This window comes from Pteropus medius, unplaced genomic scaffold (assembly GCF_902729225.1).
Source record: "Pteropus medius unplaced genomic scaffold, Ma_sr-lr_union100, whole genome shotgun sequence".
NCBI lineage: Eukaryota > Metazoa > Chordata > Mammalia > Chiroptera > Pteropodidae > Pteropus > Pteropus medius.
The window spans coordinates 10,946,179-10,972,241 of record NW_024354911.1 but is presented as its reverse complement, the minus strand read 5'-3'; the positions used below and the strand labels follow the sequence as shown (position 1 = coordinate 10,972,241).

Here is a 26,063-nt window from a genome sequence, read left to right as displayed (position 1 = left end):
TCATCTGAGACAGCAAAGAGTAATGAAAAAAGCACTTGGATTTGGCCAACATAAGAACTGAGTTCAAATCCCGACTGTCGTTTACCAGCTGTGCTACTGTGCATATGACATAATATTTCTGCCTCAACCATAAAGGTAAGATAACAGTTCTTGCCCATTTCTACCACAAAAAGTTATTCTGAAATGTTTTTAAAATGAGGGATAAATTACCTACGAAAATGCTAAATAAACTACAAACTGCTATGCAAACATAAAGTATTATTTTTCCAACTCTGCCTTATTCAATAGCATAAATAATTTTCCTTATGTCAAAAAACTTTTTACTTTACAAAATAGTTTTACCCACCTTCTTTCCTTCTTATGTTCTGTTGTGCCAATCAAAGCTTTTTCACCAAAGTGTCTGCCAAGTTCAGAAATTTTGGGGTCCATCTGGCCTTTGACATACCCAGTGCTAATGCGAACTATTGGTACAGGGACTAGAAGGATTGGAATGCACAAGACTCTCACAATGGTCAAGTCCCTGAAACATTCTCCGTTCCTAGCCTGTGACCAGCCTTGGGCCCAGAGTGCTGCTGCTACATCTTCTTCTCACTCACTGTACTAGTTTCCTATTGCTGCTGTAACAAATTGCCACAAACTAAGTGGCTTAGAACAGCACAAATGTATTCTCTTACAGTCTGGAGATTAGAAGTCCTAAATGAATCTTACTGAGTGTGCTAAGTGGGCAAGGTGGCAGCAGGGCTGCGTTACTTGTGAGGGAAGAATCTGTTTCCTTATCTTTTCCAGCATCTAGTGGACATCTGCATTTCTTGGTTCATGGCGCCCGCATACATCTGCAAAGGAACATAGCATCTTCAAATCTCTCTCTTCAGGGGCCATTATTCTGTCCATCACACTTATTCTGTCTACTCTATTTTTTGAGTAGTTCAACTGCAAAGGATGAACCTGTCTGCCTAGATACCCACTATATTGCTCCCAGCCAAAAAAAAAAAAAAATGGATACAGACGCCTTTCAATTTAAAGGTTTGTATTGCTAATCACTGTGGAAGAGTTAATAGAGGCAATAAAAGTACTAAATGAGGGACACTATAAAGGTCCAGGAAAACTTACAAGGTTAAAGACAAACCACAGTGGATAAGAGCTTCTACTTTAGCATCTATAGGACCTTAGTTAGAGACCCAGTTACCAACTTTGAATTACAATGTCTCAATTTATTCTTGTTGGTGTTACCAAAGTCAGATTGTGGATCTGTTTCAGTTCAAATCAGCCTCCTCTGGAAGGGGAGAATTGGACAGTTTTAACTCCAGGATTAAAAAGACACAGCAAGAATGTGTGGCAAGAGACTATAATGTCCAGTTTGGAGCACATGCTCTGGAACCAGGCTGCCCGGCCAACTACTTAAATTCTCGGTGTATGTAAAGCACTTAGAACAGTACCAAGTACACAGGACAAGTTATGAAAGTAAATATTGGTTTTGCTATGATGATGGGGGTTTCCATATGGCCATGTAAGAAATGGTCTAAGAGAAAGCTAGACTTTGTTCTATTAACATATAAACATAGAATAGAGAAAATTACAATGTGAATGACAGTGAAAGTATTAGCTAAATGTGAGTGCTTACTATGTGCCAAGCACCTCGCTAGGCAATTTATATGCTGTCATTTAATTCTCACAATAACCCTATAAAATAGGTTCTATTATAGTTACCGTTTAACTGTGAGGTTTTTATAATCTTTTTTCTCATCTTCTTACCTCAGAGAGTGTTGTTTCTTACCTCCTTGGCTTTGCTCACAGATACTCCCCCACTAATCCTCACCACTCTATCCTACACATAACCTTTGCCTTACCTCTCTCCATGCCCACCCAAGCTGGATTACGAATACTTCCTCTTTTCTCCCATGAAATACTGTTCATATCATTATCATCACACATACAAAATTCTCTTTTATGTATATTCCTCCCCATTACGCTGTAACCTCTTCAGAGACAGGGCCACCTCTTCTTAACAGTTATAATCTAGCCTCTTACATAATAACTGGCACAAAATAAGTGTTCAAGAAAGGAAGAAAATACTAAAAGATTAGATGAAGGAAATCATCAGAGAAGCATATAAAACATAGAAAGATATATCATATGGGGATATCCATATCACAAATTGGAACAAAATATCCAGCAATAAGGATAGGTTAAATACATTCTATCTCCTCCATAATTTCTCTTCCATGATTTCCAAGATATTTAAAGCGGAAGAGTACTATATTAAACAAGCAGGATACAAAGTTACATAAATAATATTATTGTAATTGTGTTTTAAAAATAACCATATGAGGATGTGGTTCCATAGTGTAGCGGTTAGCACATCTGCTTTACACACAGAAGGCCCTGGGTTCAAGCCCCAGTGGAGCCATGGTCCATGGTCTATGGCCATGCCACCCTGAACAAGCTCGATGTCTGATCTCGAAAGTTAAGCAGGGTTGGGTCTGGTTAGTACTTGGATGGGAGACTACCTAGGAAGACCAGGTGCTATAGGCATAAATAATAATAATAATAAATAATAAATAAATAAGTAAAAATAAATTAAAATATGAAAATAACCGTGAGAATAGAAAATATACTATAAGTAAAAATATCAACAGTAGTTGTATGTGGATGGTAAAGTGTGGGTAATTTTATTTTCTTCTAAAATTAATTTAGTTTTTGAATTTTCTAATGAAAATCAGATTATTTTTATAAATATTTTTGTGCAATACACATTCATTTGTTTAACTTTTAATTATGAAAAATTTCAAACACAAAGTAGAGAAAATAGAATAGTAAATCTCTATGACTTCAACAACCATCTTCAGCTATTATCAACATTCTGCCTGTCTTGTTTCTTTTCTCCTATCCCACCTCCATTTTGTGGGGTATGAAGAAATTTAAAGCCAATTTCAGATTATTATTTCACCATAAATATTTCAGAATAGATCTCTAACAGAGAAAAATATATATGTATATGTACATATATATATTCCCAATATCATTATAATGGTAGGACAATTTCTTAATTTTATCTAATACTAAGTTTATGTTCTGTTTTCCCCAATTATTACCTCCTAAAATCCCAAAACAAACTCATAACAATTAGTTTGTTCAAATCAGAATCTAGATAGAGTGGTAAGGTCCATACATCATATTTAATTGATATGTGACTCGAGTCTCTCCCTTTTTTAATTTTTTTTAACCTACCTATCCCCTGGCAACTACTTTTCTACTCTATTTCTATATTTTGACTTCCTTTTTTTTTTTTAGATTCCACATATAAGTGATATCATGCAATATTTGTCTTTCTCTGTCTGGCTTATTTCATTTAGTATAATAGCCTCAGGGTTCACTCACATTGTCATAAATGAAAGGATGGCCTCCTTTAGTACATTGAGTGTGTGTGTGTGTATTTGTATATATATGCATAGCACATCTCTCACGTTCATTTTTTTGAAAATTAGAAAATTCAGATGAGTAAAAATAAAAGATTTAAACACATAATCCCACAATAGGTAGATAGATACATAGATACATAAATTGATGTATATAATGTTTTATTTAATGGGCTAAACCTGATAGGGTACAATCAAGAAACATCTTTTTTTATTTTTTATTTTTTATTTTTTGCTGCCTACTTCAGATTGGATCTGTCAACTCTCTCTTCCCCTCCCCTTGACCTGTGGATTCCATTGCTTTGCAAGTCACTTTCAGCTGTAAGAACAATTTATCCTCTCCCCCATTTCAAAATTGATCCAAGGATTTGAGACCTACAGGGGCAGGAGTCAGAGGAAGGAAACCGTTTTGTTCTTTCACATTCCTTGCTTTACTCCCTCCCTCCTTCTTCTGGCTCAGACAGGAAGTTGGGTTCAACCAGCAAAAGGGATGAGAAGAAAAGTATTTTTCTTCAGCTGATGCCCAATATCAATTACTCTCTGCCACAACAGGCAATCAAATTCTAATTCTCTCTCATGGAGTGAAGAGCATTATTTTCATACCTCTTTAGAGACACCTGCGCACCTCCAGGAGCACCTCCACCTGTACCATCCCCTAACACCAACGATGTTCTCTAGGATACAAACTCTCCCCTCAGTGTCTGCCTTTTGGTGGTTCACACACAGCTTCGTTCTACTGGAACCCCTCCCCAGAGCAAGCAGCCCTTTTGGGTGAGACATTTTATAAAGACCATTAACACCCTCCTCAATGTCTACTTGGCTCAAAGAACTCACAAATCTTTGTCCCCACATATTCTCATTGCTGCCTTATCTCAGGCAGCCTCCCAAAGTCAGAAATATCCAAATGAGAGTCAGTCACCAGTTTCAATATTCCTTATATTTTCCCCAAAGTCTAGGGCATGGGTATCCAATTCTCTCATAAAATCTCTCATATTCCACATCTATATATTTGTGCCATTCAGCAGACCTCTAGCAGAGCAGCAAAATGCAGGTTCCCCTTTTTACAAATGCTCCCTCCAATCTCATTGAGGGATCCTCTTATGGCTCCCTCCATTTGGCTTGTAAAGAAAACTCGAAGACCCATTTACTACAGGCTCCCTTCAAAGAATCCTCCTAATAAATATCTAGGCTTTACTTAAATAAGCCGATGATGATGATGATGATGGATACTGGGCCAGTCCAGCCCAATATCTTATAGCAAGTCCTCTGGCACATCATTTAGCACCTCTTTTGAAAATGTAGCTGGACTTATTGTCCATTGTCTTCAGCTTTCAGGATTTAGCCAGAATTTTATGGCAACAGAAAAGTATCATTTCACCAGTTATGTACATATACTTTGACAGAAATGGAATTTTATGTATACATTAATAAGCATTATGTCTCAAAATGTATTGCTGATCTATTATATCCTTGGTATATTAAGAGAAATAAAAAGATGAATATGATAAAAATCTCCATCCTTTAGAAAGCCTGCAATTCAGCAGAGAAGATAAGACATATAAATAAATAACTGTAATAAAAAGCATTACAAATACCATAAAAGTGACAAAAACAAAGCATTATAGGTGATACAGAAATGGAAGATTGCTTCCAGTGTGTAGTATATAGGAATATTTCTCAGGAGAAGTTAAATTTCAGCCAGATTCTGAAGTATTGGTAAGATCTCAACAGTGTGAAATGGAGGTGAGAGAATGCATATTCCAGAGACAAGAATTGCATGAGTAAAGGTGCAGAGACTAAAAAGCCTAACATTTCTTCAGGGAATACTGAGTAGTCCAATTTTCTGGGGACTACATTATTGTGGAGGAGAATTGTGAAAATGTCTTGGGGCTACATCATAAGGGGTAGCTAGAGAATTTGGACTGTTCATTTGACAGTAGGAAGGCACTGGAGAATTGCGAGTTAGAAAGAGACACCAAGCTGTGCAAGGGCTTGAGGCAAGCAGGAAAGGATCATGGAATCATATGTGATAATCTCTGCCTGAGCTAGAATTGTGGCAGGCGGAATGCAAAGAAATGCACACTGATTCAGGTGACAATCCATAACCTTTCAAGCATTCAGTCCATCAATCACTCTGATAACAGCAGTAAAGCCTTGCTGGAGAGACTTTGGCTTGACTGTTCGCTGGTAATGAAGGATCTGCACTGAGAATACAAATTCCCACTTTGTATCCCGCTCAAGGCCAGGGTAATGCATTTTCAAAGAGGCTGTCTGGTGTTAAGGGTCCAGGCTGAAGTCATGGAAATAAACAAAGTTAACTAACTCATAAGGGAATCAAATTCACCAACGGAGACAAAGGGTCACAGGCACATGTCAGGAAGGTTAAATGCCAGGACAGAGGAAAGGGATGGCAAGTTGACTAACATCTTCTTCAACCTGCCCCTGTGATGGCATTTCCTATAACAGGAAAACATTTAAGTGCAGATGGTAAGTAATGATCTGTGCTAATTGAGAAATAATAAATGTTACTTATGTATTGTGAATATTTAGACTTGTGGTACTAATTTGAAGTGCTATATAGCACTCAATTTCTGTACCAGCTGCCCTAATAATGTGTCAGTCGTGACCAAGAATCCTTCATGTTATAGGCTGTCTTTATTGTTGTAATCATTAAAATGTCAAGTTTAATGGACACTATGATTTTGCAGCACCCTCAACCTGATCCAGCACCCTGTAACCACTTTGATCTTTTGCAAATTTTACTTTGATGCCAGATATAATTAGTGATCAAATGTTTCAAGATTGGGTCAAAGGGGAAATAATGATAGGAGAAGAAGCTATCATTGGCAAATGAAGGTCATCTTTATAGGCACAGGAACACCAGTTGTGCATGTATAGCAGAAAAACTATGAGCTTCTTTGATGGTACTATACTGCCATCTGGAGGAATAGCAAATTCCCATAACATGAGCATGGTTAAAACTGTTAAAACTGAAAAATCTAATACAAATGCAAGTGCAATTAAGGTAAAACAGAAAATGTGTGAAAATCTAGAATAATCTTTCCAAAGAACTCCTGCCTCAACAGGAAATAGAAATGGCTCTGAATCAAAAATAAAGGTAAGGACATTTTGCAAGGTATACATTTTCCCAGAAATTTGAAATATAAGGGGGAGTAAATTAACAAAGGAACTTGAAGCAGTGTGAAGGTCAATATATAAACAAGTAAAAAGAAATTGGAGAAGGAAGGCAAGCACTATTAATGACTTGAATAGCAAAAGATGGTCCAAAAGATCAAGTGAGGAGGGAGAGAGAATGGGGACATGTTGGTTAAAGGATACAAACTTTCAGTTATAAGAGGAATGAGTTCTGAGACCTAACATACTGTATGGTGACTATAGTTAATAACATAGTATTGTATACTTATAATTTCCTGAGAAAGTAGATCTTAAGTGTTTTTACCACACACACAAAAAAAGTAGTAAATATGTAAAGTAATAGACATGTTAATTAGCTTGATCATGGTAATCGTTTCACCATACATATATATATAAACATCACATTATATTCCTGAAATACATACAATTTTTGTCAATCATACCTCAATAAAGCTAGAAAATAATATATGGTCTGTTAGGCTAGATCAGTTCACTTCCTCAGGCAAAAATTAGGGCAGCCTTCACAACTTCTCTTGTCATTTTAAATAATATCATTGTTACTCTCCTATAGCAGATGCCTCTGAATCCTAGTCACAGTCCCTCAGCCTACCCCTAATCTCAGCAGCAACTTCGGAGGACAGTTCTGGGTGAGCTTAGACTTACCCAGGTGTGACTGGACTAATAGAATGATGGAACACCCTATTAAAGGTCAGCTGAGGCACCAGTTCAGAATTGATTCTCTGCAAGACAGGGGTACTGTCCTCCAGGGCTCATTACATGCAAGTCAACCAATGACTGATATAGAGCTCTAAGACCCAATAGCTGAATACATGAGTACAGAACTGAGAGGTGAATGTTATATTGGCCCATCTCTCCTTCACTCTTAGTGACTGTGCACAGAATGCTTGCTTTCCTTCTCAACACCTTGGGTTCTCTGACTAGATATCTTGATTCTCAGGGGGTTTTATTTCCACCAGGGGGCATGGCAAAGACTGCATTGAATCTGAAACTCCAAACAGTGACTTGATCACTTTGGGATTCTTATGCCAGTGGCTCAGCAGACAACAAAAAATATTACTATTTTGCAAAAGCAGTGAGCTCTGATTATCACCAGGAACCAAGATTGCTGCTACATAATTGGGGCATGGAGAGGTATATTGGTACACAAGATAGCAACTTGTGTCTTCTGGTACTTTCATGTCTAACTATAACAGCAAACAGGCGATGGTAGCAACCAATACCTAATAAAAGCAAGACAATCAAGAGTTCAGACCCCTCAAGGATGAGAGTCTGTCTGGATTACCCAGCCAGACACACAGACTACACTCAACAAAGTGCTAAGAGAAATCTAGAATGGGTGGTAGAGGAGAGGAAAAAATATCAGTCGGGGCCTTGTGACCCACTGTAACAGCCGGGACTAAACCATGTTCTTTTAACCAATTATATCAAGTCTTACACAGATATTGAGGCAAGCCATCTCCTTAAAGACTCAGTGAAAAGTGGATTTAACATGGGGTACATGTGAATATAAGATATATGAGGGGTGGAAAACAGTAAATGCCTCCAGTGTGTCTACATCTCATCCTCAAGGCCCACCTCTAATTTCCACCACAACTGTGGTGGGTAGACAGCTTTGCGTGACCTCAGAGTCTCCTCTAGCCTCACTGCTTGCCAGTTCAAGCAAACACCACACTTCTTCCTCTTGCTTCCAAGAATGACCTCCTGAATAAAATACCTGCATCCAAGTCCCAGTCTCTGGGTCTACTTTCTGAGGAAAGCAGATTGTAATAAGCATTTCTCTTCTTCCATCCGCACTGCCTTTGTGCTACCATTGCTGCTGCTGCTGCTGCTGCTGCTACTGCTTTTACTTCATCTACCCCGATCCTGTTGCCATCAGTGTCCTTCACTCCATCTCTCACTTCCCATCTCCCCTACTCCAAAAGCAAACCTCAGAAGACTAGCAGTTCTTCTGTCCTTTGAAGGCCTGTGTATAGGCTACCAGACCTCCACAAACGAATCACTTATTTGGGGTTCTTTTTAAATAAAGACTTTATATGAAGGCTCTCTAGTCTGCCAACATTTTCAAATACAGAATATTTACCAGAGGACTGTCAGGATCTTAAAAACTGTTATTTCTTTTTCCCATCCCAAAGGATTCATTAATCGAGGAATAATCAGGAGATATAGAGTATTACTATCAAACCTGGCCTGCTGTGCTGATGATTGATGATTTTTCTGTCATCGGTGAACAGGTGAGGAGGTTTATAGTCCCAATGCTCCCCATCTCATCTCTATACCTTCTGCTCCCCAAATGATTCTGTATACTCCCAGGGTAAAGGTGGAGAAAGATAAGAAAAATATACTCTATTCCTTTCCCTAAATGCCCGGTAAATGTGTTTCAGCCCAGACCTATTTATGCATCTTAGAATGGAGCTGGGACTGATGCTAGGCTCTGGGGAAAGTCTCTTACCCTGTAACCAACTGGTTGTGTCTCACCAGACAGACACTGTATAAAGTTCCCAGAGGAAAGACTAAATATTTAGTGCAATATACAAGCCCATCAGTAGTCGTTCATGAAAGAATAGTAGTTAGGTGGTAAGAGAGGGAGGCAGAGAGGGTAGGGGAGAGAAAAGAGAACAACAAAAAAAAAAAACAGCCATTATGTGGTGTGCTGAAGTCCTCACTGTTACAAGCCCCTAAAGAGATTCTTCTCACCCTGAGAAAGTACTTCTCTCCCCTAGCAAGACCAGCTCCCTTTTCACTCGGGCTTTTGTCTCAGTCAAACCTATTTTGACCCCAAAATGAACTCTTTTTCTTGCCAAACCCAGCCAGGGCTCCATGCCAGAAATACCATCTGCTGCAGCTGGGCTGCCACAATTTAAGCCAGCTGCTACATATCACACAAAAGCCAATCTTCCTACACAGCACTTTTGACTCTAAATTCCAGGCTCTCTGTTTATACTCACTCATCCCTACAGTGAACAGCAATATTTAGGAATGCAAGGTGAAGTTGGGATGACATTAGGCTGGTATTAAGCTCAGATCCTGCCCTATCACTCACCTCTCTTGCCTACACATTTTCCAACCAGGAGAGCTATAGCTAAGAAAAAGTAACAAATAAGGAAATAACCACTTTAACAGCCAAGCCAGTACCCAATAACTCTCAGTGCTGAGATCTGACAGAAACGGGATTGAAGAATGTGGCTTAGTCCTGAAGGCTTAAATGGGGCTTCCTGTCTGCTTCACCCAAATGGAAAATAGCAAGGCCTAAAGAGAAAACAGACTCAGCCATTATGTAACCACCCAATTGCAGACATGAAAGGGGAGAAAAATAAAGGCAGACACTTTTGTCTAGACAGCTCAACATGACAATTCAAGATGCAAAAGAAGAAGAAGATGCCTATTCTAAAAAGATAGGACCTGCTTGGGTATGCTTATTACATGAGGGTAGGAAGAATAAAATAGGACACCACTTATAGGTACTGACATTTAAAGCACAGTACCCTGACTATTAGTAATGCAGGGCCCAATGAATGTCCTTGTGCCATAGCCAACCAAATTATCAACTTTTCCTCCCTTGGAGAGGGAACACTAAGAAAGAGATAAACAGAATGCAGAAAATAGATTTGCACAAACACATACCTGCCACCGACAAAGACATACACATACTAGGTATCTAATTAAGCTTGGATATAAACAAAACTTAATTTCTACCAGAGCATTAGGACACCATCACAGCTAAACAGATAATTTCATAAGACACAAAACCAGTTTTATTGGCTGAATCGGAGCTAGAATTAGAGTGAGCCAAGTGTGATGCCTAGGGCCTCCTTAAATTTTGTGCCTAAGCTTTACACTTGCCTCATCCTAGTCCTGGCCCTGGACCGAATTAACATGTAGAGTGGAAAGCAATGTGATTCAGAATTGAGTGAATACAAAGAATACACAGAAATCTAGACCTAACTAACAAAGGAGACTCAGAGGAAAATGCAACAATTCAGTAGTCATTACTGGGTAAGCAGAACCCAGGTCTAAGGGAACAAGTATGCTTTGCCATGTCCCAATAATTCATGAAGTATGTCTAAAGAATATTACATTTTTTAATTTTAAGTCTTTCATTGTATTTGTTATCTATCATTGCATAAAAATTACCCCAAACTTGCAGCTTAAAACAACATTTATGATCTCCCAGTTTTACTGGGTCAAGAATCTGAGCACTCCTTAGCTGGTCCTCAGGCTCAGGGTCTCTCAAAGGCTGCAATCAAGATGTCAGCTGGGGCTGAGTCATCTCAAGGCTTTACTGGGGAAGGATGCGCTTCCAAGCTCACTCGGATGGTTATTGGCAAGGTTCATTTCCTTGCTGGATATTGGTCAGAGGCTGTATTCAGTTCTCTGCTACTTGGGCTTCTCCAATATGCAGCTTGTTTCATTAAATTAAGCAAACCAAAAAAGGCAAGAAAATGACAACAAGATGGAAGTCACAGTTTTTTAAAACCCTATCTTGGAAGTGATATCCCACCACTTTTGCATATTCTATTCATTAGAAGCCAAGTCACTGAGTACAGCTTACTTACAGGGGAAAGGGGATTACACAAGGATATGAACACCAAGAGGCGGAGATCATTGGAAGCCTTTTTAGGGAGCTGTCTACTGCACCCATAAAAATAGGGGTTAAGAAAAGATGTATTTTTTTTCAAATTGTAACAGGTATATCCTATACTTACCTTGTAAAATAACTCAAACAGAAATTTCCCTGCTTGAAATTTGGTGGCCCTAATAGCTGTTCATCATTTGATTAAACGCTCAATGCTAAAAAATTAAATGCTAAAGAATTAAAGATTAAATGATTAATGTCCCATGATAAATCACTGTACCACCAGAGGTCTTTATATCACACTCAGATAGCTGGGCCTGAGTAGAGTATATCTGTGTTTTTATCTCCCCACTATACCTTTTTCCACTGATGACTACATGGTTGCGATGAAATATAATCACAGGGCCCTTTCTGACCCCTGGCTAATCACATGACCATCGTCCTTTTCACAGTGATTAGTCAAAGGAGCAGGTACAAAAGTCAAGCAGAGCCAGTTCATCCATGCCATTTGGTAGAAGGATACTGGGAGCAGAAGGTCTCTTACTTTTAAATTATGAACAATAAAAATAAAAGCTTACAGCCACCTTTCCCATCACATGAAAGGGCCTGTTGATAAAGCTGAGAGAGAAAGCTAACGATATCGTTTAAGCCCCTATAAAGCATCAAGGAACACACTTACCAGTTCCACTCTGAATTTCCCAGTTATGAGCCAATAAACCCCATTTTGTTCAAGCTTGTTGGGTTTCTGACATCTGCTTATAACCACAAGTGTCCCAACTAATACAGGCTTGTTTCCAGCTAACTATTTTTACTAATTAATATATATATTCCATCTCTGTATGATTCTCAAACCAGAAAACACAGCAGTTACCCGAAAAAGCTTTATTTATTTATTTATTTATTTAACACCTACAACACCTGATATTCCTAAGTGGTCTCCCATCCAAGTACTAACCAGAGCCGACCCTGCTTAGCTTCCGAGATCAGACGAGATCAGGCACATTCAGGGTGGCATGGCTGTAGATCCAAATAGCTTTTTTTAAATATAGATTTTTAGGCCTTATCAAACCTACTGTTTTGGAATCTTTATGGTGGACTCCTTATACCTATATATATTTTTTTAATTCCACAAAATGATTTGGAAGCCTAACCAGTACAAACAACCACTAATCTATCCACAAAAGGACAAACACCAAATTATAAAATGGCTTTTTCCTAGTTGAATTGCAGACAGGGACTTTCAGTCTAGAATCCTGCAAAGGAAACAGATAGGTTTCCCTATACTGACCACCGTTAAACCATGTTTCTCTCAGAAAAATCAGTGAAATATTTTTTTAAATACTTTTATAACATTTATTGATTTTTCTTACTTCTACTGATAGAAATCACTAGTGAGAAGAGTATTACAATCACGATGTAAAAAGAATATATATGTGTGTGTGTGTGTGTGTGTGTGTGTGTGTGTGTGTGTGTGTGTTGGTTTAATGCTCCTTTAGTTCTTTATCATAAAACTAGCATAAATACCAGAATGGGCAGTAATGGCTTTCTAATGCGAATTTCTGTATGAAATGGTACAAAAAGAGCCAAGCCATGTTCCTACGTCTTTTTACAGCTGTACCTGAACAAATTAGTAAACTAATCTTCTGTTTTCATATTTTAGCAAAAGCAAAGAAAAAGTATCTTTTTAAAACAATGACATCAAGGCTTGGTTTAAAGTTCATGATATAGAAACCTCTGTCCAGATTTGTCCAAGGAAAACTTGGACAGTCCTGTAAGGCAGACTGATGGGATTGGCAGGGCACTTTTAAGCCATTTGCAATGTCACAATTATTCCCTTAAATCTGAATATACTCACTTGAAAATTGCCACTATGAAAGCATGGTAAGCAAAGTTTAAGTCAATATATTTCCACAGAATAATTTACATTATGCCAAGGGAAGAGAACAAAATCAAGAGATGTTCTATAGTCATTCTATCCTTAACAATTATGGGAATCTTTATATGTTTGCTGTTTTTTATTATCATCTGCGAGGAAGTCTCCTCTCAGGGCTCCTAATGAGAAGGAAAACTAGTGATCTAATGTCATCACTGGCGATTACTTTCAGTATAAAATTAGGAGACAGATCACCATGGAGAGATCAAGCAGTAACAAGATAATTTCCAGAGCCTGACCATGACCATATCTCTTTTAGTCCACCTCTTCTATAACTGAAGATGAATGAGAAGGTATTTTTAATTCGCTTATACTCCTGAAAAATTAAGTAGAGGGATCTCATAAGCAGGGGAGGGTAGAAGGGATACGAAACCAATAGAGATAATATCTGACTTGTAATGTTATCTTTTTTTCCAGCTTTATCAAGGTATTATTGACTAAGTTGGTCAAAGTGAGAGGCAGAGCATGAGAGAGAAGGGAGCTGCCCAGAGAAAAAGATCCAGAAATCTGCATTGGGCCCCTTGAGTCTTTTTCCAAATAATAAGTTGTGCACTCAGAGAGAGAGAATCTATAAAGCTGCACACACATTAAAAAAAAAAACCTACTATTTAAAAAAAATAATAATTACCAGGCAGCTGTGAGCCAAACACCTACTGGAGTTCACCCAAGTCTGGGAGCCATTCCAGTTCTGAAAATCTTGCAGCATTCAGTAGAGACCTCAGAAAGACTACATGTGAGGAATAGGGCCAGCCTAGTCCTAAAACATGTAGACAAGTTTATTCTAAAATTTATACAGAAAAGGACAGGACCTAACATAGGTAGAAACAAACTTTTTAAGGAATAAAGTGAGAGGAATCACTCTACCAATGTTAAGGCTTACTGTGTTGAGTCCCCAAGACCACCCCAGATTCAGTGACTTCCCAGGAGGACTCATAGCATTTAGTCATATTCATGGCTATGATTTATTACTGCATAAGGACATAGAGTAAAGTCAACAAAGGAAAAAGTTACATAGGGAAAATTTTGGAGGAAACCAAGCACAAGTTTCCAAAAGGCTTCTCCCACTTGAGTCACAGGAGTTGCTTAATTCATCCCATAATGAGTTATTGCAACACATGTTTTGAAATGTTGTCTACCAGAGAATCTCATTAGAGACTCAGTGCCCAAGGTTTTTATCAGAGACTGGTCATATAGGCACACACTGCCTAGCATGTATCATTTGCACAGTTTAGGCATAGTGAGCACAGTTAGGGGGGTGGAAGTCCTCCTGAAATTCTAGTTCTAAGATGCTAGCCAAGGGTCATCCTTGAAAGCTGACCTTTCTAAGGATAGAAGTGACAGGTCTGCTATATTAACTCTTTTTTGCATACCATACAGTTTCATCACTATATAGCTACACTAATTAAGATAGTATAGTATTGGCAGAGGAATAGACATATAAATCAATAGAACAGAATAGAGAACCCAGAAATAGAGCCAAAAAAATATGTCTAACTGATTTTTGACAAAGGTACAAAAGCAATTCAGTGGGGAAGAATAGCCTTTTTCAACAAATAGTGCCAGAACAATTGGACGTATATACAAAAAAGATGAACCTTGACTTAAACCTCACGCCTAATACAGAAATTAACTTCAAATAAATCTTAAACTTAAATGTTGAACATAAAATTATAAAAATTTTAGAAAATAAAAGGAAAAGAATCTTTAGGATATAAGGCTAAGTAAAGAATTTTTATATTTGATACCAAAATCATAATTCATAACATAAAAATTGATAAACTGGGTCACACATCAAAATTAAAAATATTTGCTCTGTGAAAGACCCTGTTAAGAACATGAAAAGACAAGCTAAAGACTGGGAGAAAATATTTTCAGACCACTAATCCAATAATTTCTTTTATCTAGAACTCTCAAAAAGAGTAAAAAAAAAAAAAAAAAAAAAAAAGTCCAATTAAAAAATGAGGAACAGACATAAATAGACAATTGACTGAAGAGGATATACAGATGGAAAATAAGAACATGAAAAGCTGATCAATATCACTAGCCATTAGGGAAATACAAATGAAAACCACAATGAAATAGTACTATATATCCATCAGAATGACTAAAATAAAAAAAAATAGTAAAAACACTAAATACTGGTGAGAACATGGAAAAACTCCTCATACATTGCTTGTGTGATTGTAAAATGGTATGGCCACTTTGGAAAGAGTAGGACGATGTCTTACAAAACTATACATGCAGTTATCATATAACCCAGCAGTTGTACTCTCAGGCATTTAACCTAGAGAAATGAAAACTATGTACACACAAAAACCTATATACAAATGTTCATAGCAGCTTTATTAATAATTACCAAAATCTGGAAACAATTCAAGTGCCCTTCAATAGATGAACAGTTAAACAAACTGTGGTATATCCATAACATGTAATATTATTTAGCAATAAAAAGGAATGAAGTCTTGATAGACACAACAATTTGAATAAATCTCAAGAGAAATATGCTGAGTTAAAAACCCACTGTGGCTATAAAAGTGTATCATAAGAGATTCTTATAATGAAACTATTGTGTATCTTGATTGTGTTGGTGGTCACAAAATCTACATATGATAAAACTGCATGGAACTAAATGCTCCTACACACACAAACACACACAAATGAATGCATGCAAAACTGGTGAAGTCTGAATAAGATCACTGAGTCGTATCAATGTAAATTTGTTTGTAATACTGTTCCATAGTCATGCAAAATGTTACCATTGGGGAAAACTAGTTGAAAGGTACATAAGATTTCTCTGTATTATTTCCTACTATTGCATGTGAATGTAGAATTATCTCGAAATTGAACTTAAACAAAAAAAGCTTCAAAAGAATCAAACTGATATGTAAGTAAATTAACTGCCTGCCAGAAGAAATACTTCATTGAGGACAACAAAAGCTAGACTCATAACGACATAACATCCATTATGTAGAGCATACTTTAAAAATTAGTAGGCATGTAGAGAAGCAGGAAAATATAACATATAACCAAAAGGAAAATTAGGCAATAGAAACTGACCTAGAAATGACTGGTGAAATTAGTAAAGGATTTTATAACAGCTATTATAAATATGGTCAAAGATTTCAAGGAAAACATCAAAGTAATTAAGGAAGAATAGAACATCCCAAAAAAGAAAATGGTTAAATATAAAAGAAACAAAAAGATATTCTACAACTGGAAAATTCAATATCTAAAATGAAAAATTTACTGAATGACCCTCATGACAAAGTAGACTCTGCTGAAGAGAAGACAAATAAAATTGGAGACAGGAAATAGAAATGCTCGGTAGTAAACACAGAGAGGAAAAACAGCTATAAAAAAATGAACAGTTTCAGTGGACTATGAGATAATATTAAGTAACTACCATATTTGTAATTGGGGAGGAGAGAGACATTGGCACAGAAAAAGTATATTTTCTTAAAGATAATGGGAGGTTTCCTTTTCCAAATTTGATGAAAAATGTAAATCCATAGATCCAAGAAGCTCAATGAAGCAAAACAAGATTAAGGGGGAAAAGCAAATGGTAATCAAATTTTTAAAAACTAAAGAGAAAATTTCAACATATCCAGAAAAAAAAAGATATCTCATATTCAGGTTTATTAAGAATTATCGTCTCCTCAAGAGAAAGAATGCAAGTCAGAAAATAATAACATTTCAGCGCTGAAAGAAAAATAAAGACTATCAAAAATTCTATGTCTAACAAAAATAATGGTTAAAACTGAATGCAAAAATGAAGATATTTTCAGAAATTAAAAAGCAGAGATAATTCATCATCAACATACGTTCCAGTTATATGTATTATTGGGTAACAAACTCCCCTGGAATTCTGTGACTTGAAACAACAAACTTTTTACTATATTTTACAATATTTTTAGTCAAGAAATTTATGTAAGACATGATTAGGTGATCCTTTCTTTCCTTGTGGCATCAGTTGAGTTCACTAGGTAGTATTCACTCATGTATCTGCCTCCATATACTTGGCTTCTCTCACATATCTAGCACATTGGCAGAGATGGCTAGAAAGCCAGGCTTAGCATGGGCTGTGGACCAAATAGCCTACATATGGCCTCACAAACGTGGGGCCTCAAGGTAGGCCAACATCTTACCTAGTGGCTTCAAGAGCAGGAGTTCTAGCAAATAAGATAGAATCTACATGGTCTTTTATGACCTAAACTCAGAAGTCACAAAGCATTTCATCTGCCATACTCTATTAGTTAAAGTAATCACAATCTCATGCATTTGAAGGAGAAAGAGCATAGGACTCTAGAAGGAAAGAATGCCAAAGAATCTGTGGAAATGATTTTAAATTGTCACAATCTGCCCTCTGGCCAAAAATTTTTACATTCCTCCCTCAAGTTTTATATATATATATATAATATATATATATAAATTTTATATATATAATATATTATACATATAATATATACATAATATATATATTTATTTTTATATATTTATATATACATTTATATATATAAATAAATATATATATATATAAATATATATATATATATTTACCTCTTCCCAAGACTCCCCCAAAATCTCATCCCATTATGGCATCAAGCTCAGGTTTAAAGTCCAGGATCTTAACATCTAAATCAAGTCCAGGTTTGGATGAGGTTCCATGCAGCTTCTTGGGTTCAGATCTTGATCTGAAAACCTGAAAACTAAAAAGACAACTTATCTGTTCCATATATACCCCAAATATGATGTTGTGACAGGCATAGAATAACTGCAACAAATAAATATCCATTTAATAAAAGAAGAAAATAAGAAGTCGCTAATTCACTGAAATTATAAAATCCAGCTGGGCATATGTTACCAGTTGATGAATGGGGCCCCGTTAGGCTCCCTAAGAATGATTTTCCATGACTTTTAGCTCTTTCCCATGAGATCTTTGTTTTGCCCTCTTAGTCATTCTTCTTTTTCCATAGAACTATCTATTTCTGCAGCTGAATAGCCTACGCAGCTTGCTTCCTGTCCACAAAAGTTTGAGGATCCAAAAGTCTTTTTTCATTTTATACAGTCTGGTGTGTGTGTGTGTGTGTGTTGTATGTGTGTGTGTACAAGCTGATATAATTATTATAAAAAGTTTGTGGATTTTTTTGCTATCAATTTTAGTCAATTCCATTAGATAAAAGCCAGATCCACAAATATTTTCTAGATAAGCCCTTTTCTACCTTGGGCTTCCTGTGAGTCTGCTGTAGGGCAGTGTCCTAAAGATTCTTAGAAGCCTTAGTGTTAGAGAGAGAGGGTCTATACTATAAGCCCTTAAGAACCTTAAAAGCCCTTTTATCTGTTTCTGAACTCTGAACAAAAGTTTTACAGTCACAATCTTGGCTTCATCTCTGTCTTGAATCCATGCTTTTCTAAAAAGACATTGGATTTGATCTTTTTCCTGTAGCTCTATCTTATTTTGAGTATCTAATGCTGGGAGAAACTACAGATGAGAACTACGGATGAGAAATAGTTTCATTTTCAGAAATAGTTTCATTTTCAGGAACAGTCCTATATAGTTCTTCAAAATTCTGTTTGAAAATAGAATAATTCCTTCTTTGGTACAGCTTTATCTCTTATACTGTATGATATACAGTTAAAAAGAAACAAAAAATAATTGACACTTTCAACATTCTGCCTTGTAATCTCCTAAACCAGATCCATCAGTTCATTAAGTACATTTTATAATCCTCCATGTTATCACATTTGTTAAACTATCTGCAGTGGCATAACAAGATCCTCCCTCCTCTATCTTCCAATATCATTTTCCTTACTTTCCTTTAAGCCCTCATTGATTACCCTCCTCCATGCCTGTCAGGATTCCACAAACAGTCCTCAAAGTCCTTTTGACTTTTGCCTGACATCTTGTCCCAATGACAATGTCACATTTTAGGTTTTTGTTACACTAGCACCTCAAATTTTGTTCTACTTATCTAATGCTGTGTAACTACTTCAAAAAAAATTGCTTAAAACAATGATTTTATTATATCTCACAATTAGGTGATCTTTCTATTTCTTGTGGCATCGAGAAGTCATTCAGTAATATTCACCTGGTGAAAGGGAAGCTTAGCATATTTTGAAGTGTAACTACTTCAAAAAAATTGCTTAAAACAATGATTTTATTATATCTCACAATTAGGTGATCTTTCTATTTCTTGTGGCATCAAGAGAAGTCATTCAGTAATATTCACCTGGTGAAAGGGAAACTTAGCATATTCAAGACAACTTCACTCACATATCTGGCACCATAGCAGGGATGACTAGATTGCTTGGCTCAGCTGGTTCTGTTGACCAGAATGTGGCCTCTCCAGCCTGATAGTCTTCTCACATGGTGGCTCAGAGCTCTAAGAACAAGTGTTCAAATGAATAAGGCACAAACTTCATTTTTATTTATTTTTTCTCACCTAGCCTCAGAAGTCATAGTGTTTTATCTCTGCTGTGTTGTTTAGGTCAAAGAAATCTCTAGCTTATCCAGATTCAAGACGTAGGGGCAGCAACCCAATGTCTCAGTGGAAAAAATGTCGAAGAATGTACAGCCGTTTTTAAAAACAACATAGCAGATCTGTACTAATGACACATTAAGAGTTCTTAGAGTTGAAATGAAATAATACCACTTAGATCTATACAAAAGAATAAAAAACACTAGAAATAGTAAACACATAGGTAAATAAAAAGGACTTATCTTTTAAATATTTCTAAGTTCTCATGTAGCATTAAAAATATATGACAACCACAACACAAAAGACAAGAGTTAATAAAATGGATCTGGCCTTATGCAACTACAGAATCACTTATTTTATCAACCAGCATGGAAATTGTCAACACTGTCAACATGAAGCAAGAGTTATAGAAAAAGTGCCACTTTTACATAGTATAGTAGTAGAAGTATTGACAACGCATCAGGGGGGGAAGGAGAATAAAATTGAGGTTTTTATTCCCCCAGGTCTCTTTGAGGGGTCACCAAGAGCTGGTTGTATCTTTAAGATGGGCTCCTCAAACAGGCTGTCTCCAAGTTCAGATATCAATGTCCTCCTCTCACTTTTTTGGCACTCTTACTACCCCAAGGTATTTACTCACTTCATTAACCCTTGGACCTCTTTTAACATCTGCCAACAAAGTTTATAGCTTCAAAGTAAAAAACAACTTTTTGTAGTAAAAATAGTTTAATACTAATAATATGAGTCCTAAAGAATACTTATTAAAACTAATAGATCAACATATGTGTATATTAAAGAAAGATATAATAATGTTTTATAAAGCTATTCTCATTATTACAAGGAATTTCAACTTTAACACTTGCCAGTGAAAGAGCTATGAGATTTAGAGTACAATTTCTAAAAATCAAATTGATTTTTTTAATAATCTAAATTGATTGACAATAAAAGATGTTCTATAAATGGAAGAAAAACAATGAATTCTCTTCTAGTATTTGCCATCGCCTATGTATATGTATAAAAACTGGGCTAGGCTTCTGAGGTTAGGTCATAGAAGGCTGTGCAGAATTTGCGTTGTTCACTGACACACTTTCTTTTACAGACTTGAGCCATTGTGAGAGAAGATACCATGCTGGAAAAGCCACATTCTGGTCAACAGAGCCAGCTGAGCCTAGCCTTCTTCTGTCAACAGTAACTAGCCAGAATCTGAGAAGTACATTTTAATACATCTTGAAAAGTATTTTATGTAATCATTTCAAGCATAAAACCTAATATTAAGAAATCATGTTCATGATTACTCACTGAAAGTGGCAGAGTTTGGAAAACTGTTTGACAGTATCTGCTGAAGTTTAACATATGCATATCCTAAACCCAGTAATTTCACTCCTACACATATTCTCAACATACATAAGTAACAAAAGACATGTATGAGACTCCAAATCAAAACCTCTCATGTTAACCCCAAACTGAAAACTACCCAAATGCCTATCAACAATAAATAGGACAAAAAAAATGTGCTATTTATAAAACAGAATACTAAACAGTAATAACAACAATCTACATGGAACGACATGAAAGAATCTCACAATCAATGTTAAAAGAAAAAAGCTAGACACAAAAAGTACATAATTATATGATTCCATTTACATAAAGTACAAAAATAGTCAATACTAATATATGCCATTAGAAATCAGGATAGTGGTTACCCTTGTGGCAGCAGGTAATGATAGGAAGGCGAGGTTTGGGTGCTGGTAATGTTCTGCTTCCTGATCAGGGAGCTGTTTAGATAAGTGTGGTAGTGTAAAAATATATCCACAAATCCTTTGGAACTCCTCCCATCAGTAGGTGAAGTTCAATTCTCTCCTCTTGAATATGGGCTAGCCTTCATGACTCACCTCCAGTAAACAGAACGCACTGGAACTGTCACCGCATGACTTGCAATGCTAGGTTAGAAAAGGCACTAGAGCTTCTACCTGGCTCTCTTTCTTGGGATGCTCACCTTTGGTAACCAGCCACCATGCTATGAGAAAGTCAAGGAGTCAAGGTCCCAGTCAACAGGTAGCATTAACCTCCAAACATGTAAGTGAAGGAATCTTCAGATGACTCCAGCCCCCAGCCTTCACATTATTTTAGCCAAGCCCTGACCAAATTGCAAATTCATAAGCAAAATAAATGTTGTTATTTTAAGCCATTAAATTTGGGGGTGATTTGTTATACAGGTATACATAACCAGAATACTTAAGTGAAAATCCACCCAGATGCATGCATAATTATAATGTATACACTCTTTCTTATATATATTACAGTTAGGTTTGAATGAAAGTTGAAAATAGAAATCCTATCATGGAAACAAGCTCAAATTTCTCATTAAATTTTTAAATAAATTTTATTGAGGTTTTATATAAATTCATTATTTCATATCTCTCTAATACTTTGATTTTTCTTAGAATTACATAACATAAAGAAAATGTAATGAATTTTTCACCACACCCCATGTAGACACCTCCCAATCTCCAGCAGTTTACCCTCACACACTGCCCAATTCTGATCATTTATCATGTGTAAATGTAAAAACAAATTGGGAAGCACTCTTATGAGATATCTACCCAGCACCATTTCCTCTTCCTCTGTTAATAGGATCTCACTGTCCTTTGCGAAACTATTTCTTTTCTGATCAATCAAGGTAGCTGAGATCCAATTTTCAGCTTTTTCTTTAATTCTATCGTACCTCATATCCTTCCAGTAAATACTTATTTTAAGTTAGCAATATTTGGTCTCTAGTCTTTGCAATCTAAGAATACTTATTGCTACATATCTCCAGTGCTAGCACATTATGTGACATATAGTTGATGATGAATAAACATTAAATAAAATGTTTATAAAATGATATTGGACAACTGATTTTTGACAAAAGCACCAAGGCAACATAGTGGGAAAAGAATAGCTTTTAAACAAATAAAGCTGGAAGAATTGGGTATCCACATGTAACAAACATGAACTTGGATCCATGCCTCAAATCATAAATAAAAAGTAACTCAAATGTATCATAGACCTAAATATACAGTCTAAAATGTAAAACTTCTAGAAGAAAACATAGGAAAAGGTCTCTGTGAGCTCAGAGTAGAAAAAGATTTCTTAGAAATAACACTAAAAGCGCAATCTATAAAAGAAACTTTGGAGTTTATTAAAATTTAAAACTTTTGCTCTTCAAAATATACTGTTAAGAGAATGAAAACAAAAACCACATGCTAAGAAAAAATTTTTGCAAAGGATCTATTTAATAAAGAACTTGTTTCCAGAAAATATAAAGAACTCTAAAAACATAAACAACCCAATTTTTTTGTTTGTTTGTTTGTTTTGTTCTTTAGATTCCACAAATACGTGCAATCATACGGCATTTGTCTTCCTCTATCTGACTTACTCCATTCAGCACACTACCCTCTAGGTCCATCATGAAATACCTTTTTCCATTCCCTTACATTTAGTCTGTGTGTGTCTTTTAATATGAAGTGAATTTCTTAAAGGCAATATATGTATGGGTCTTATTTTCTTATCCATTCAGCCACCCTATCTTTTGATTAGAGCATTTAATTCTTTTTCATTTGAAGTAATCATTGATAGATATATAGTTATTGTCATTCTTTATTTAGACTTTTGATACATATGTTTTTCTTCTTCTTAAAGAAGTCCCTTCAACATTTTCTGTAATACTGGCTTGGTGGTGATTAACCTCTTTAGCTTTTTCTTGTCTGAGGAGCTCTTTATCTGTCCTTTGATTCTAAATGATAACTTTGCTGGGTTGTAGATTCTGGGTTTTAATCACTTTGAATATTTTGCGCCAAGCCCTTCTGGCCTGTAATTTTTGCTGAGAAATCAGCTGACAGTTTTATGGGTGTTCCGTTGTATGTAACTCATTGCTTTTTTCTTGCTGCTTTTAAAAGTCTCTCTTTGAATTTAACTTTTGACATTTTAATTATGATGTGTCTTGGTGTGGGCCTCTTTGGGTTCAGCTTGTTTGGAACTCTCTGAGCTTCCTGGAATTGTATGTCTATTTCCCTCACCAAGTTAGGGAAGTTTTTCATCATTATTTCTTCAAATAGGTTTTCAATTCCTTGCCCTCTCTCGCCTCCTTCTGATACCCCTATGATGTGAATAATGTTATGCTTAATATTGTCCCAGAGGCTTCTTAAACTATCTTCATGTTTTTGAACTGTTGCTATTCTGATTGGGTGTCCTCTGCTACCCCATCCTCTATGTTGCTGATTTGATCCTCCATTTTATCCACTCTGTCGATTCCCTCTAATGTACTCTTCATCTCAGATATTGTGTTCTTCATTTCTGACTTGCTCCCTATTGTGTTTTCCATCTCAATTTTTATCTCATTGCTAAAGTTCTCACTGAATTCATCTACTCTTTCCCTAAGTTCCTCGAGCATCCCTATAACCAGTGTTTTGAACTCTGCTTCCAGAATATCGCTTGTCTCCATTTTGGTGAATTCCTTTTTCTGGAACTTTGTTTTATTCTTTCAAGTAGGACATGTTTCTTTGTCTCCCCAGTCTGGCTGCCTTCTGTGTTTGCTTCTATGTATTAGATTGGACTCTTAAGTCTCCCAGTCTTAGTAGAATGGCTTTATGTAATAGATGTGCTGTGGGTCCCATTGGCACAGACCTGGAGGGAATCTGCTGCAAGCCAAGTTCAGCCATAGTCTGTGCACCTCCAGGGCCACCTGGTAAAAGTCACCAAGCAATCCACATATGGCTGCCACCCAAGCCGGCCTTAAAGGTGCTTCAAGGGGCCAAGTCAGAAACCAAGACCAGCTGCCACTGGTGCAGGACTTGTGGCTGCTCAGCGAGAGGTACAGGGCATGCCAAGGCCAGATGCTGCTTCTTTGGGTTTTGTGAGCCTTTGAGAGGTTTTATAAAAGTTTGCAGCAGGAGTCAAGATAGCCCATTTGTATGGAATAAATTACTGGAAGCAGCTTGGGTGGGCTCACAAGTTGGGAGAGGTAGAGTCTCAGGGAATTCCTCCAGCAAGCCACCCTTCCAGCCCTTGTCCCAAAACCCGATGATTCAGCGCCTTCCTGTATGTCCCTGGCACCCCTCAAGCAGCTGCCCAGTGCTGACGCTAAGAGTGAGCGAGTGGGAAAGCAAGTAAAGCCGGGCATAGGCCCTTTAAGAGGAAGGTCTCCACTTCTCACAGCCCTCTGTTTCACTTACCTGCAACCTCCACTAGTTTTCACAACAGTGGTTGTAGGGATTTCTCTTTCTGGCGCTGGAACTCTGGGCTGGAGATCCCAGGATCCCTTGCTCTTCAGGTGGGGGAGGGGGCTCTGCAGCCAAGACAGCTCTCCTGATTCTCAGTCACCAGACGTGGTTTGTGTCACCAGATGCGGTTTGTGGCACCAGATTGTTTTGCCTCTCTGCCCCTCCTACCATCTTGAGGTGACCTGTTATTTGAGGTGACCTAGTTGTAGGACTTCTGTTTAGCAAAACCCTTGGTGACTCCAATACTGGTTGCTCTACAGTTTTGTTATAATTTTGGTGTGGTTGCTAGAGGAGGCATGTACAGTCTTCACCTTCTAACACCATCTTTTCCAATTTTTTTTTCATGGAACATCTGAACAGACACTTCACCAAAAATATACACAGATGGCAAATAAGCATATGAAAAAGATGCTCGACATCATCGGTCATTAGAAAAATACAAACTAAAACCACAGCAAGATATGAATATACACCTATTAAAATGGCTAAACTTAAAAACGACTGACCATACGAAGTACCAGTGGAGATACAGAGGAAATGGAACTTGAATACACTCCTGATGGGAATGTAAAATGGCACAACCGCTCTGGAAAATAATTTAGCTCTTTCTTCAAAAGTTAAACATACATCTACCATGTGATCCAACCATTCCACGTCCAGATTTTTTACCCCCCCCAAAAAAGAAAAAATATGTCCATATAAAGACTTGTACACAAATGTTTATAGCAGCTTTATTGGTAATAGCCCCAAACTAGACACAATCCAAATGTCTATCAATAGATAAGTGGATAAATAAATTGTAGTATATCCATATAATAGAATACACTCAGAAACAAAAAGGAATAAACTATTGATACATAGAACAACATGGATGAATGTCAAGATAATGATATTGAGTAAAAGAAACCAAACCCCCGAAAGAATACATACTGTCTGATTCTATTTATATAAAACTTTAGGAAATGCAAATTAATCTATAATAACAGAAAGTAGATCAGTGGTTGCTTAGGTGTGGGGAGAAAGGAGAAAAGAAAGGAAGAAATTACATAGGTACATGAGAAAACTTGAGGATGATGGATATAGTCACTTGATTGCAGTGATAGTTTAAATATGTTCCATATATTTATGTCAATTATATCTCAATAAAGCTGTATAAAAAACACTGCAACACAGCTATCAGATTTTGAGGGGAACAGAAAGGAAGCAGAATGAAAATCTCGGTAAAGGCAT

At 36.7% G+C, this 26,063-nt stretch overlaps 3 pseudogenes; 1 reads left to right on the top strand and 2 right to left on the bottom strand.

Moving 5' to 3' along the window:
- Positions 1-8,856, bottom strand: part of LOC120597840 (importin subunit alpha-1-like) — a 148,330-nt pseudogene extending 139,474 nt beyond the window's left edge.
- Positions 2,417-2,532, top strand: LOC120598035 (uncharacterized; annotated as a pseudogene).
- A 3,216-nt stretch (positions 8,857-12,072) lies between the features above and the next one.
- On the bottom strand, positions 12,073-12,191 carry LOC120598000 (uncharacterized; annotated as a pseudogene).
- Positions 12,192-26,063: the final 13,872 nt, after the last annotated feature.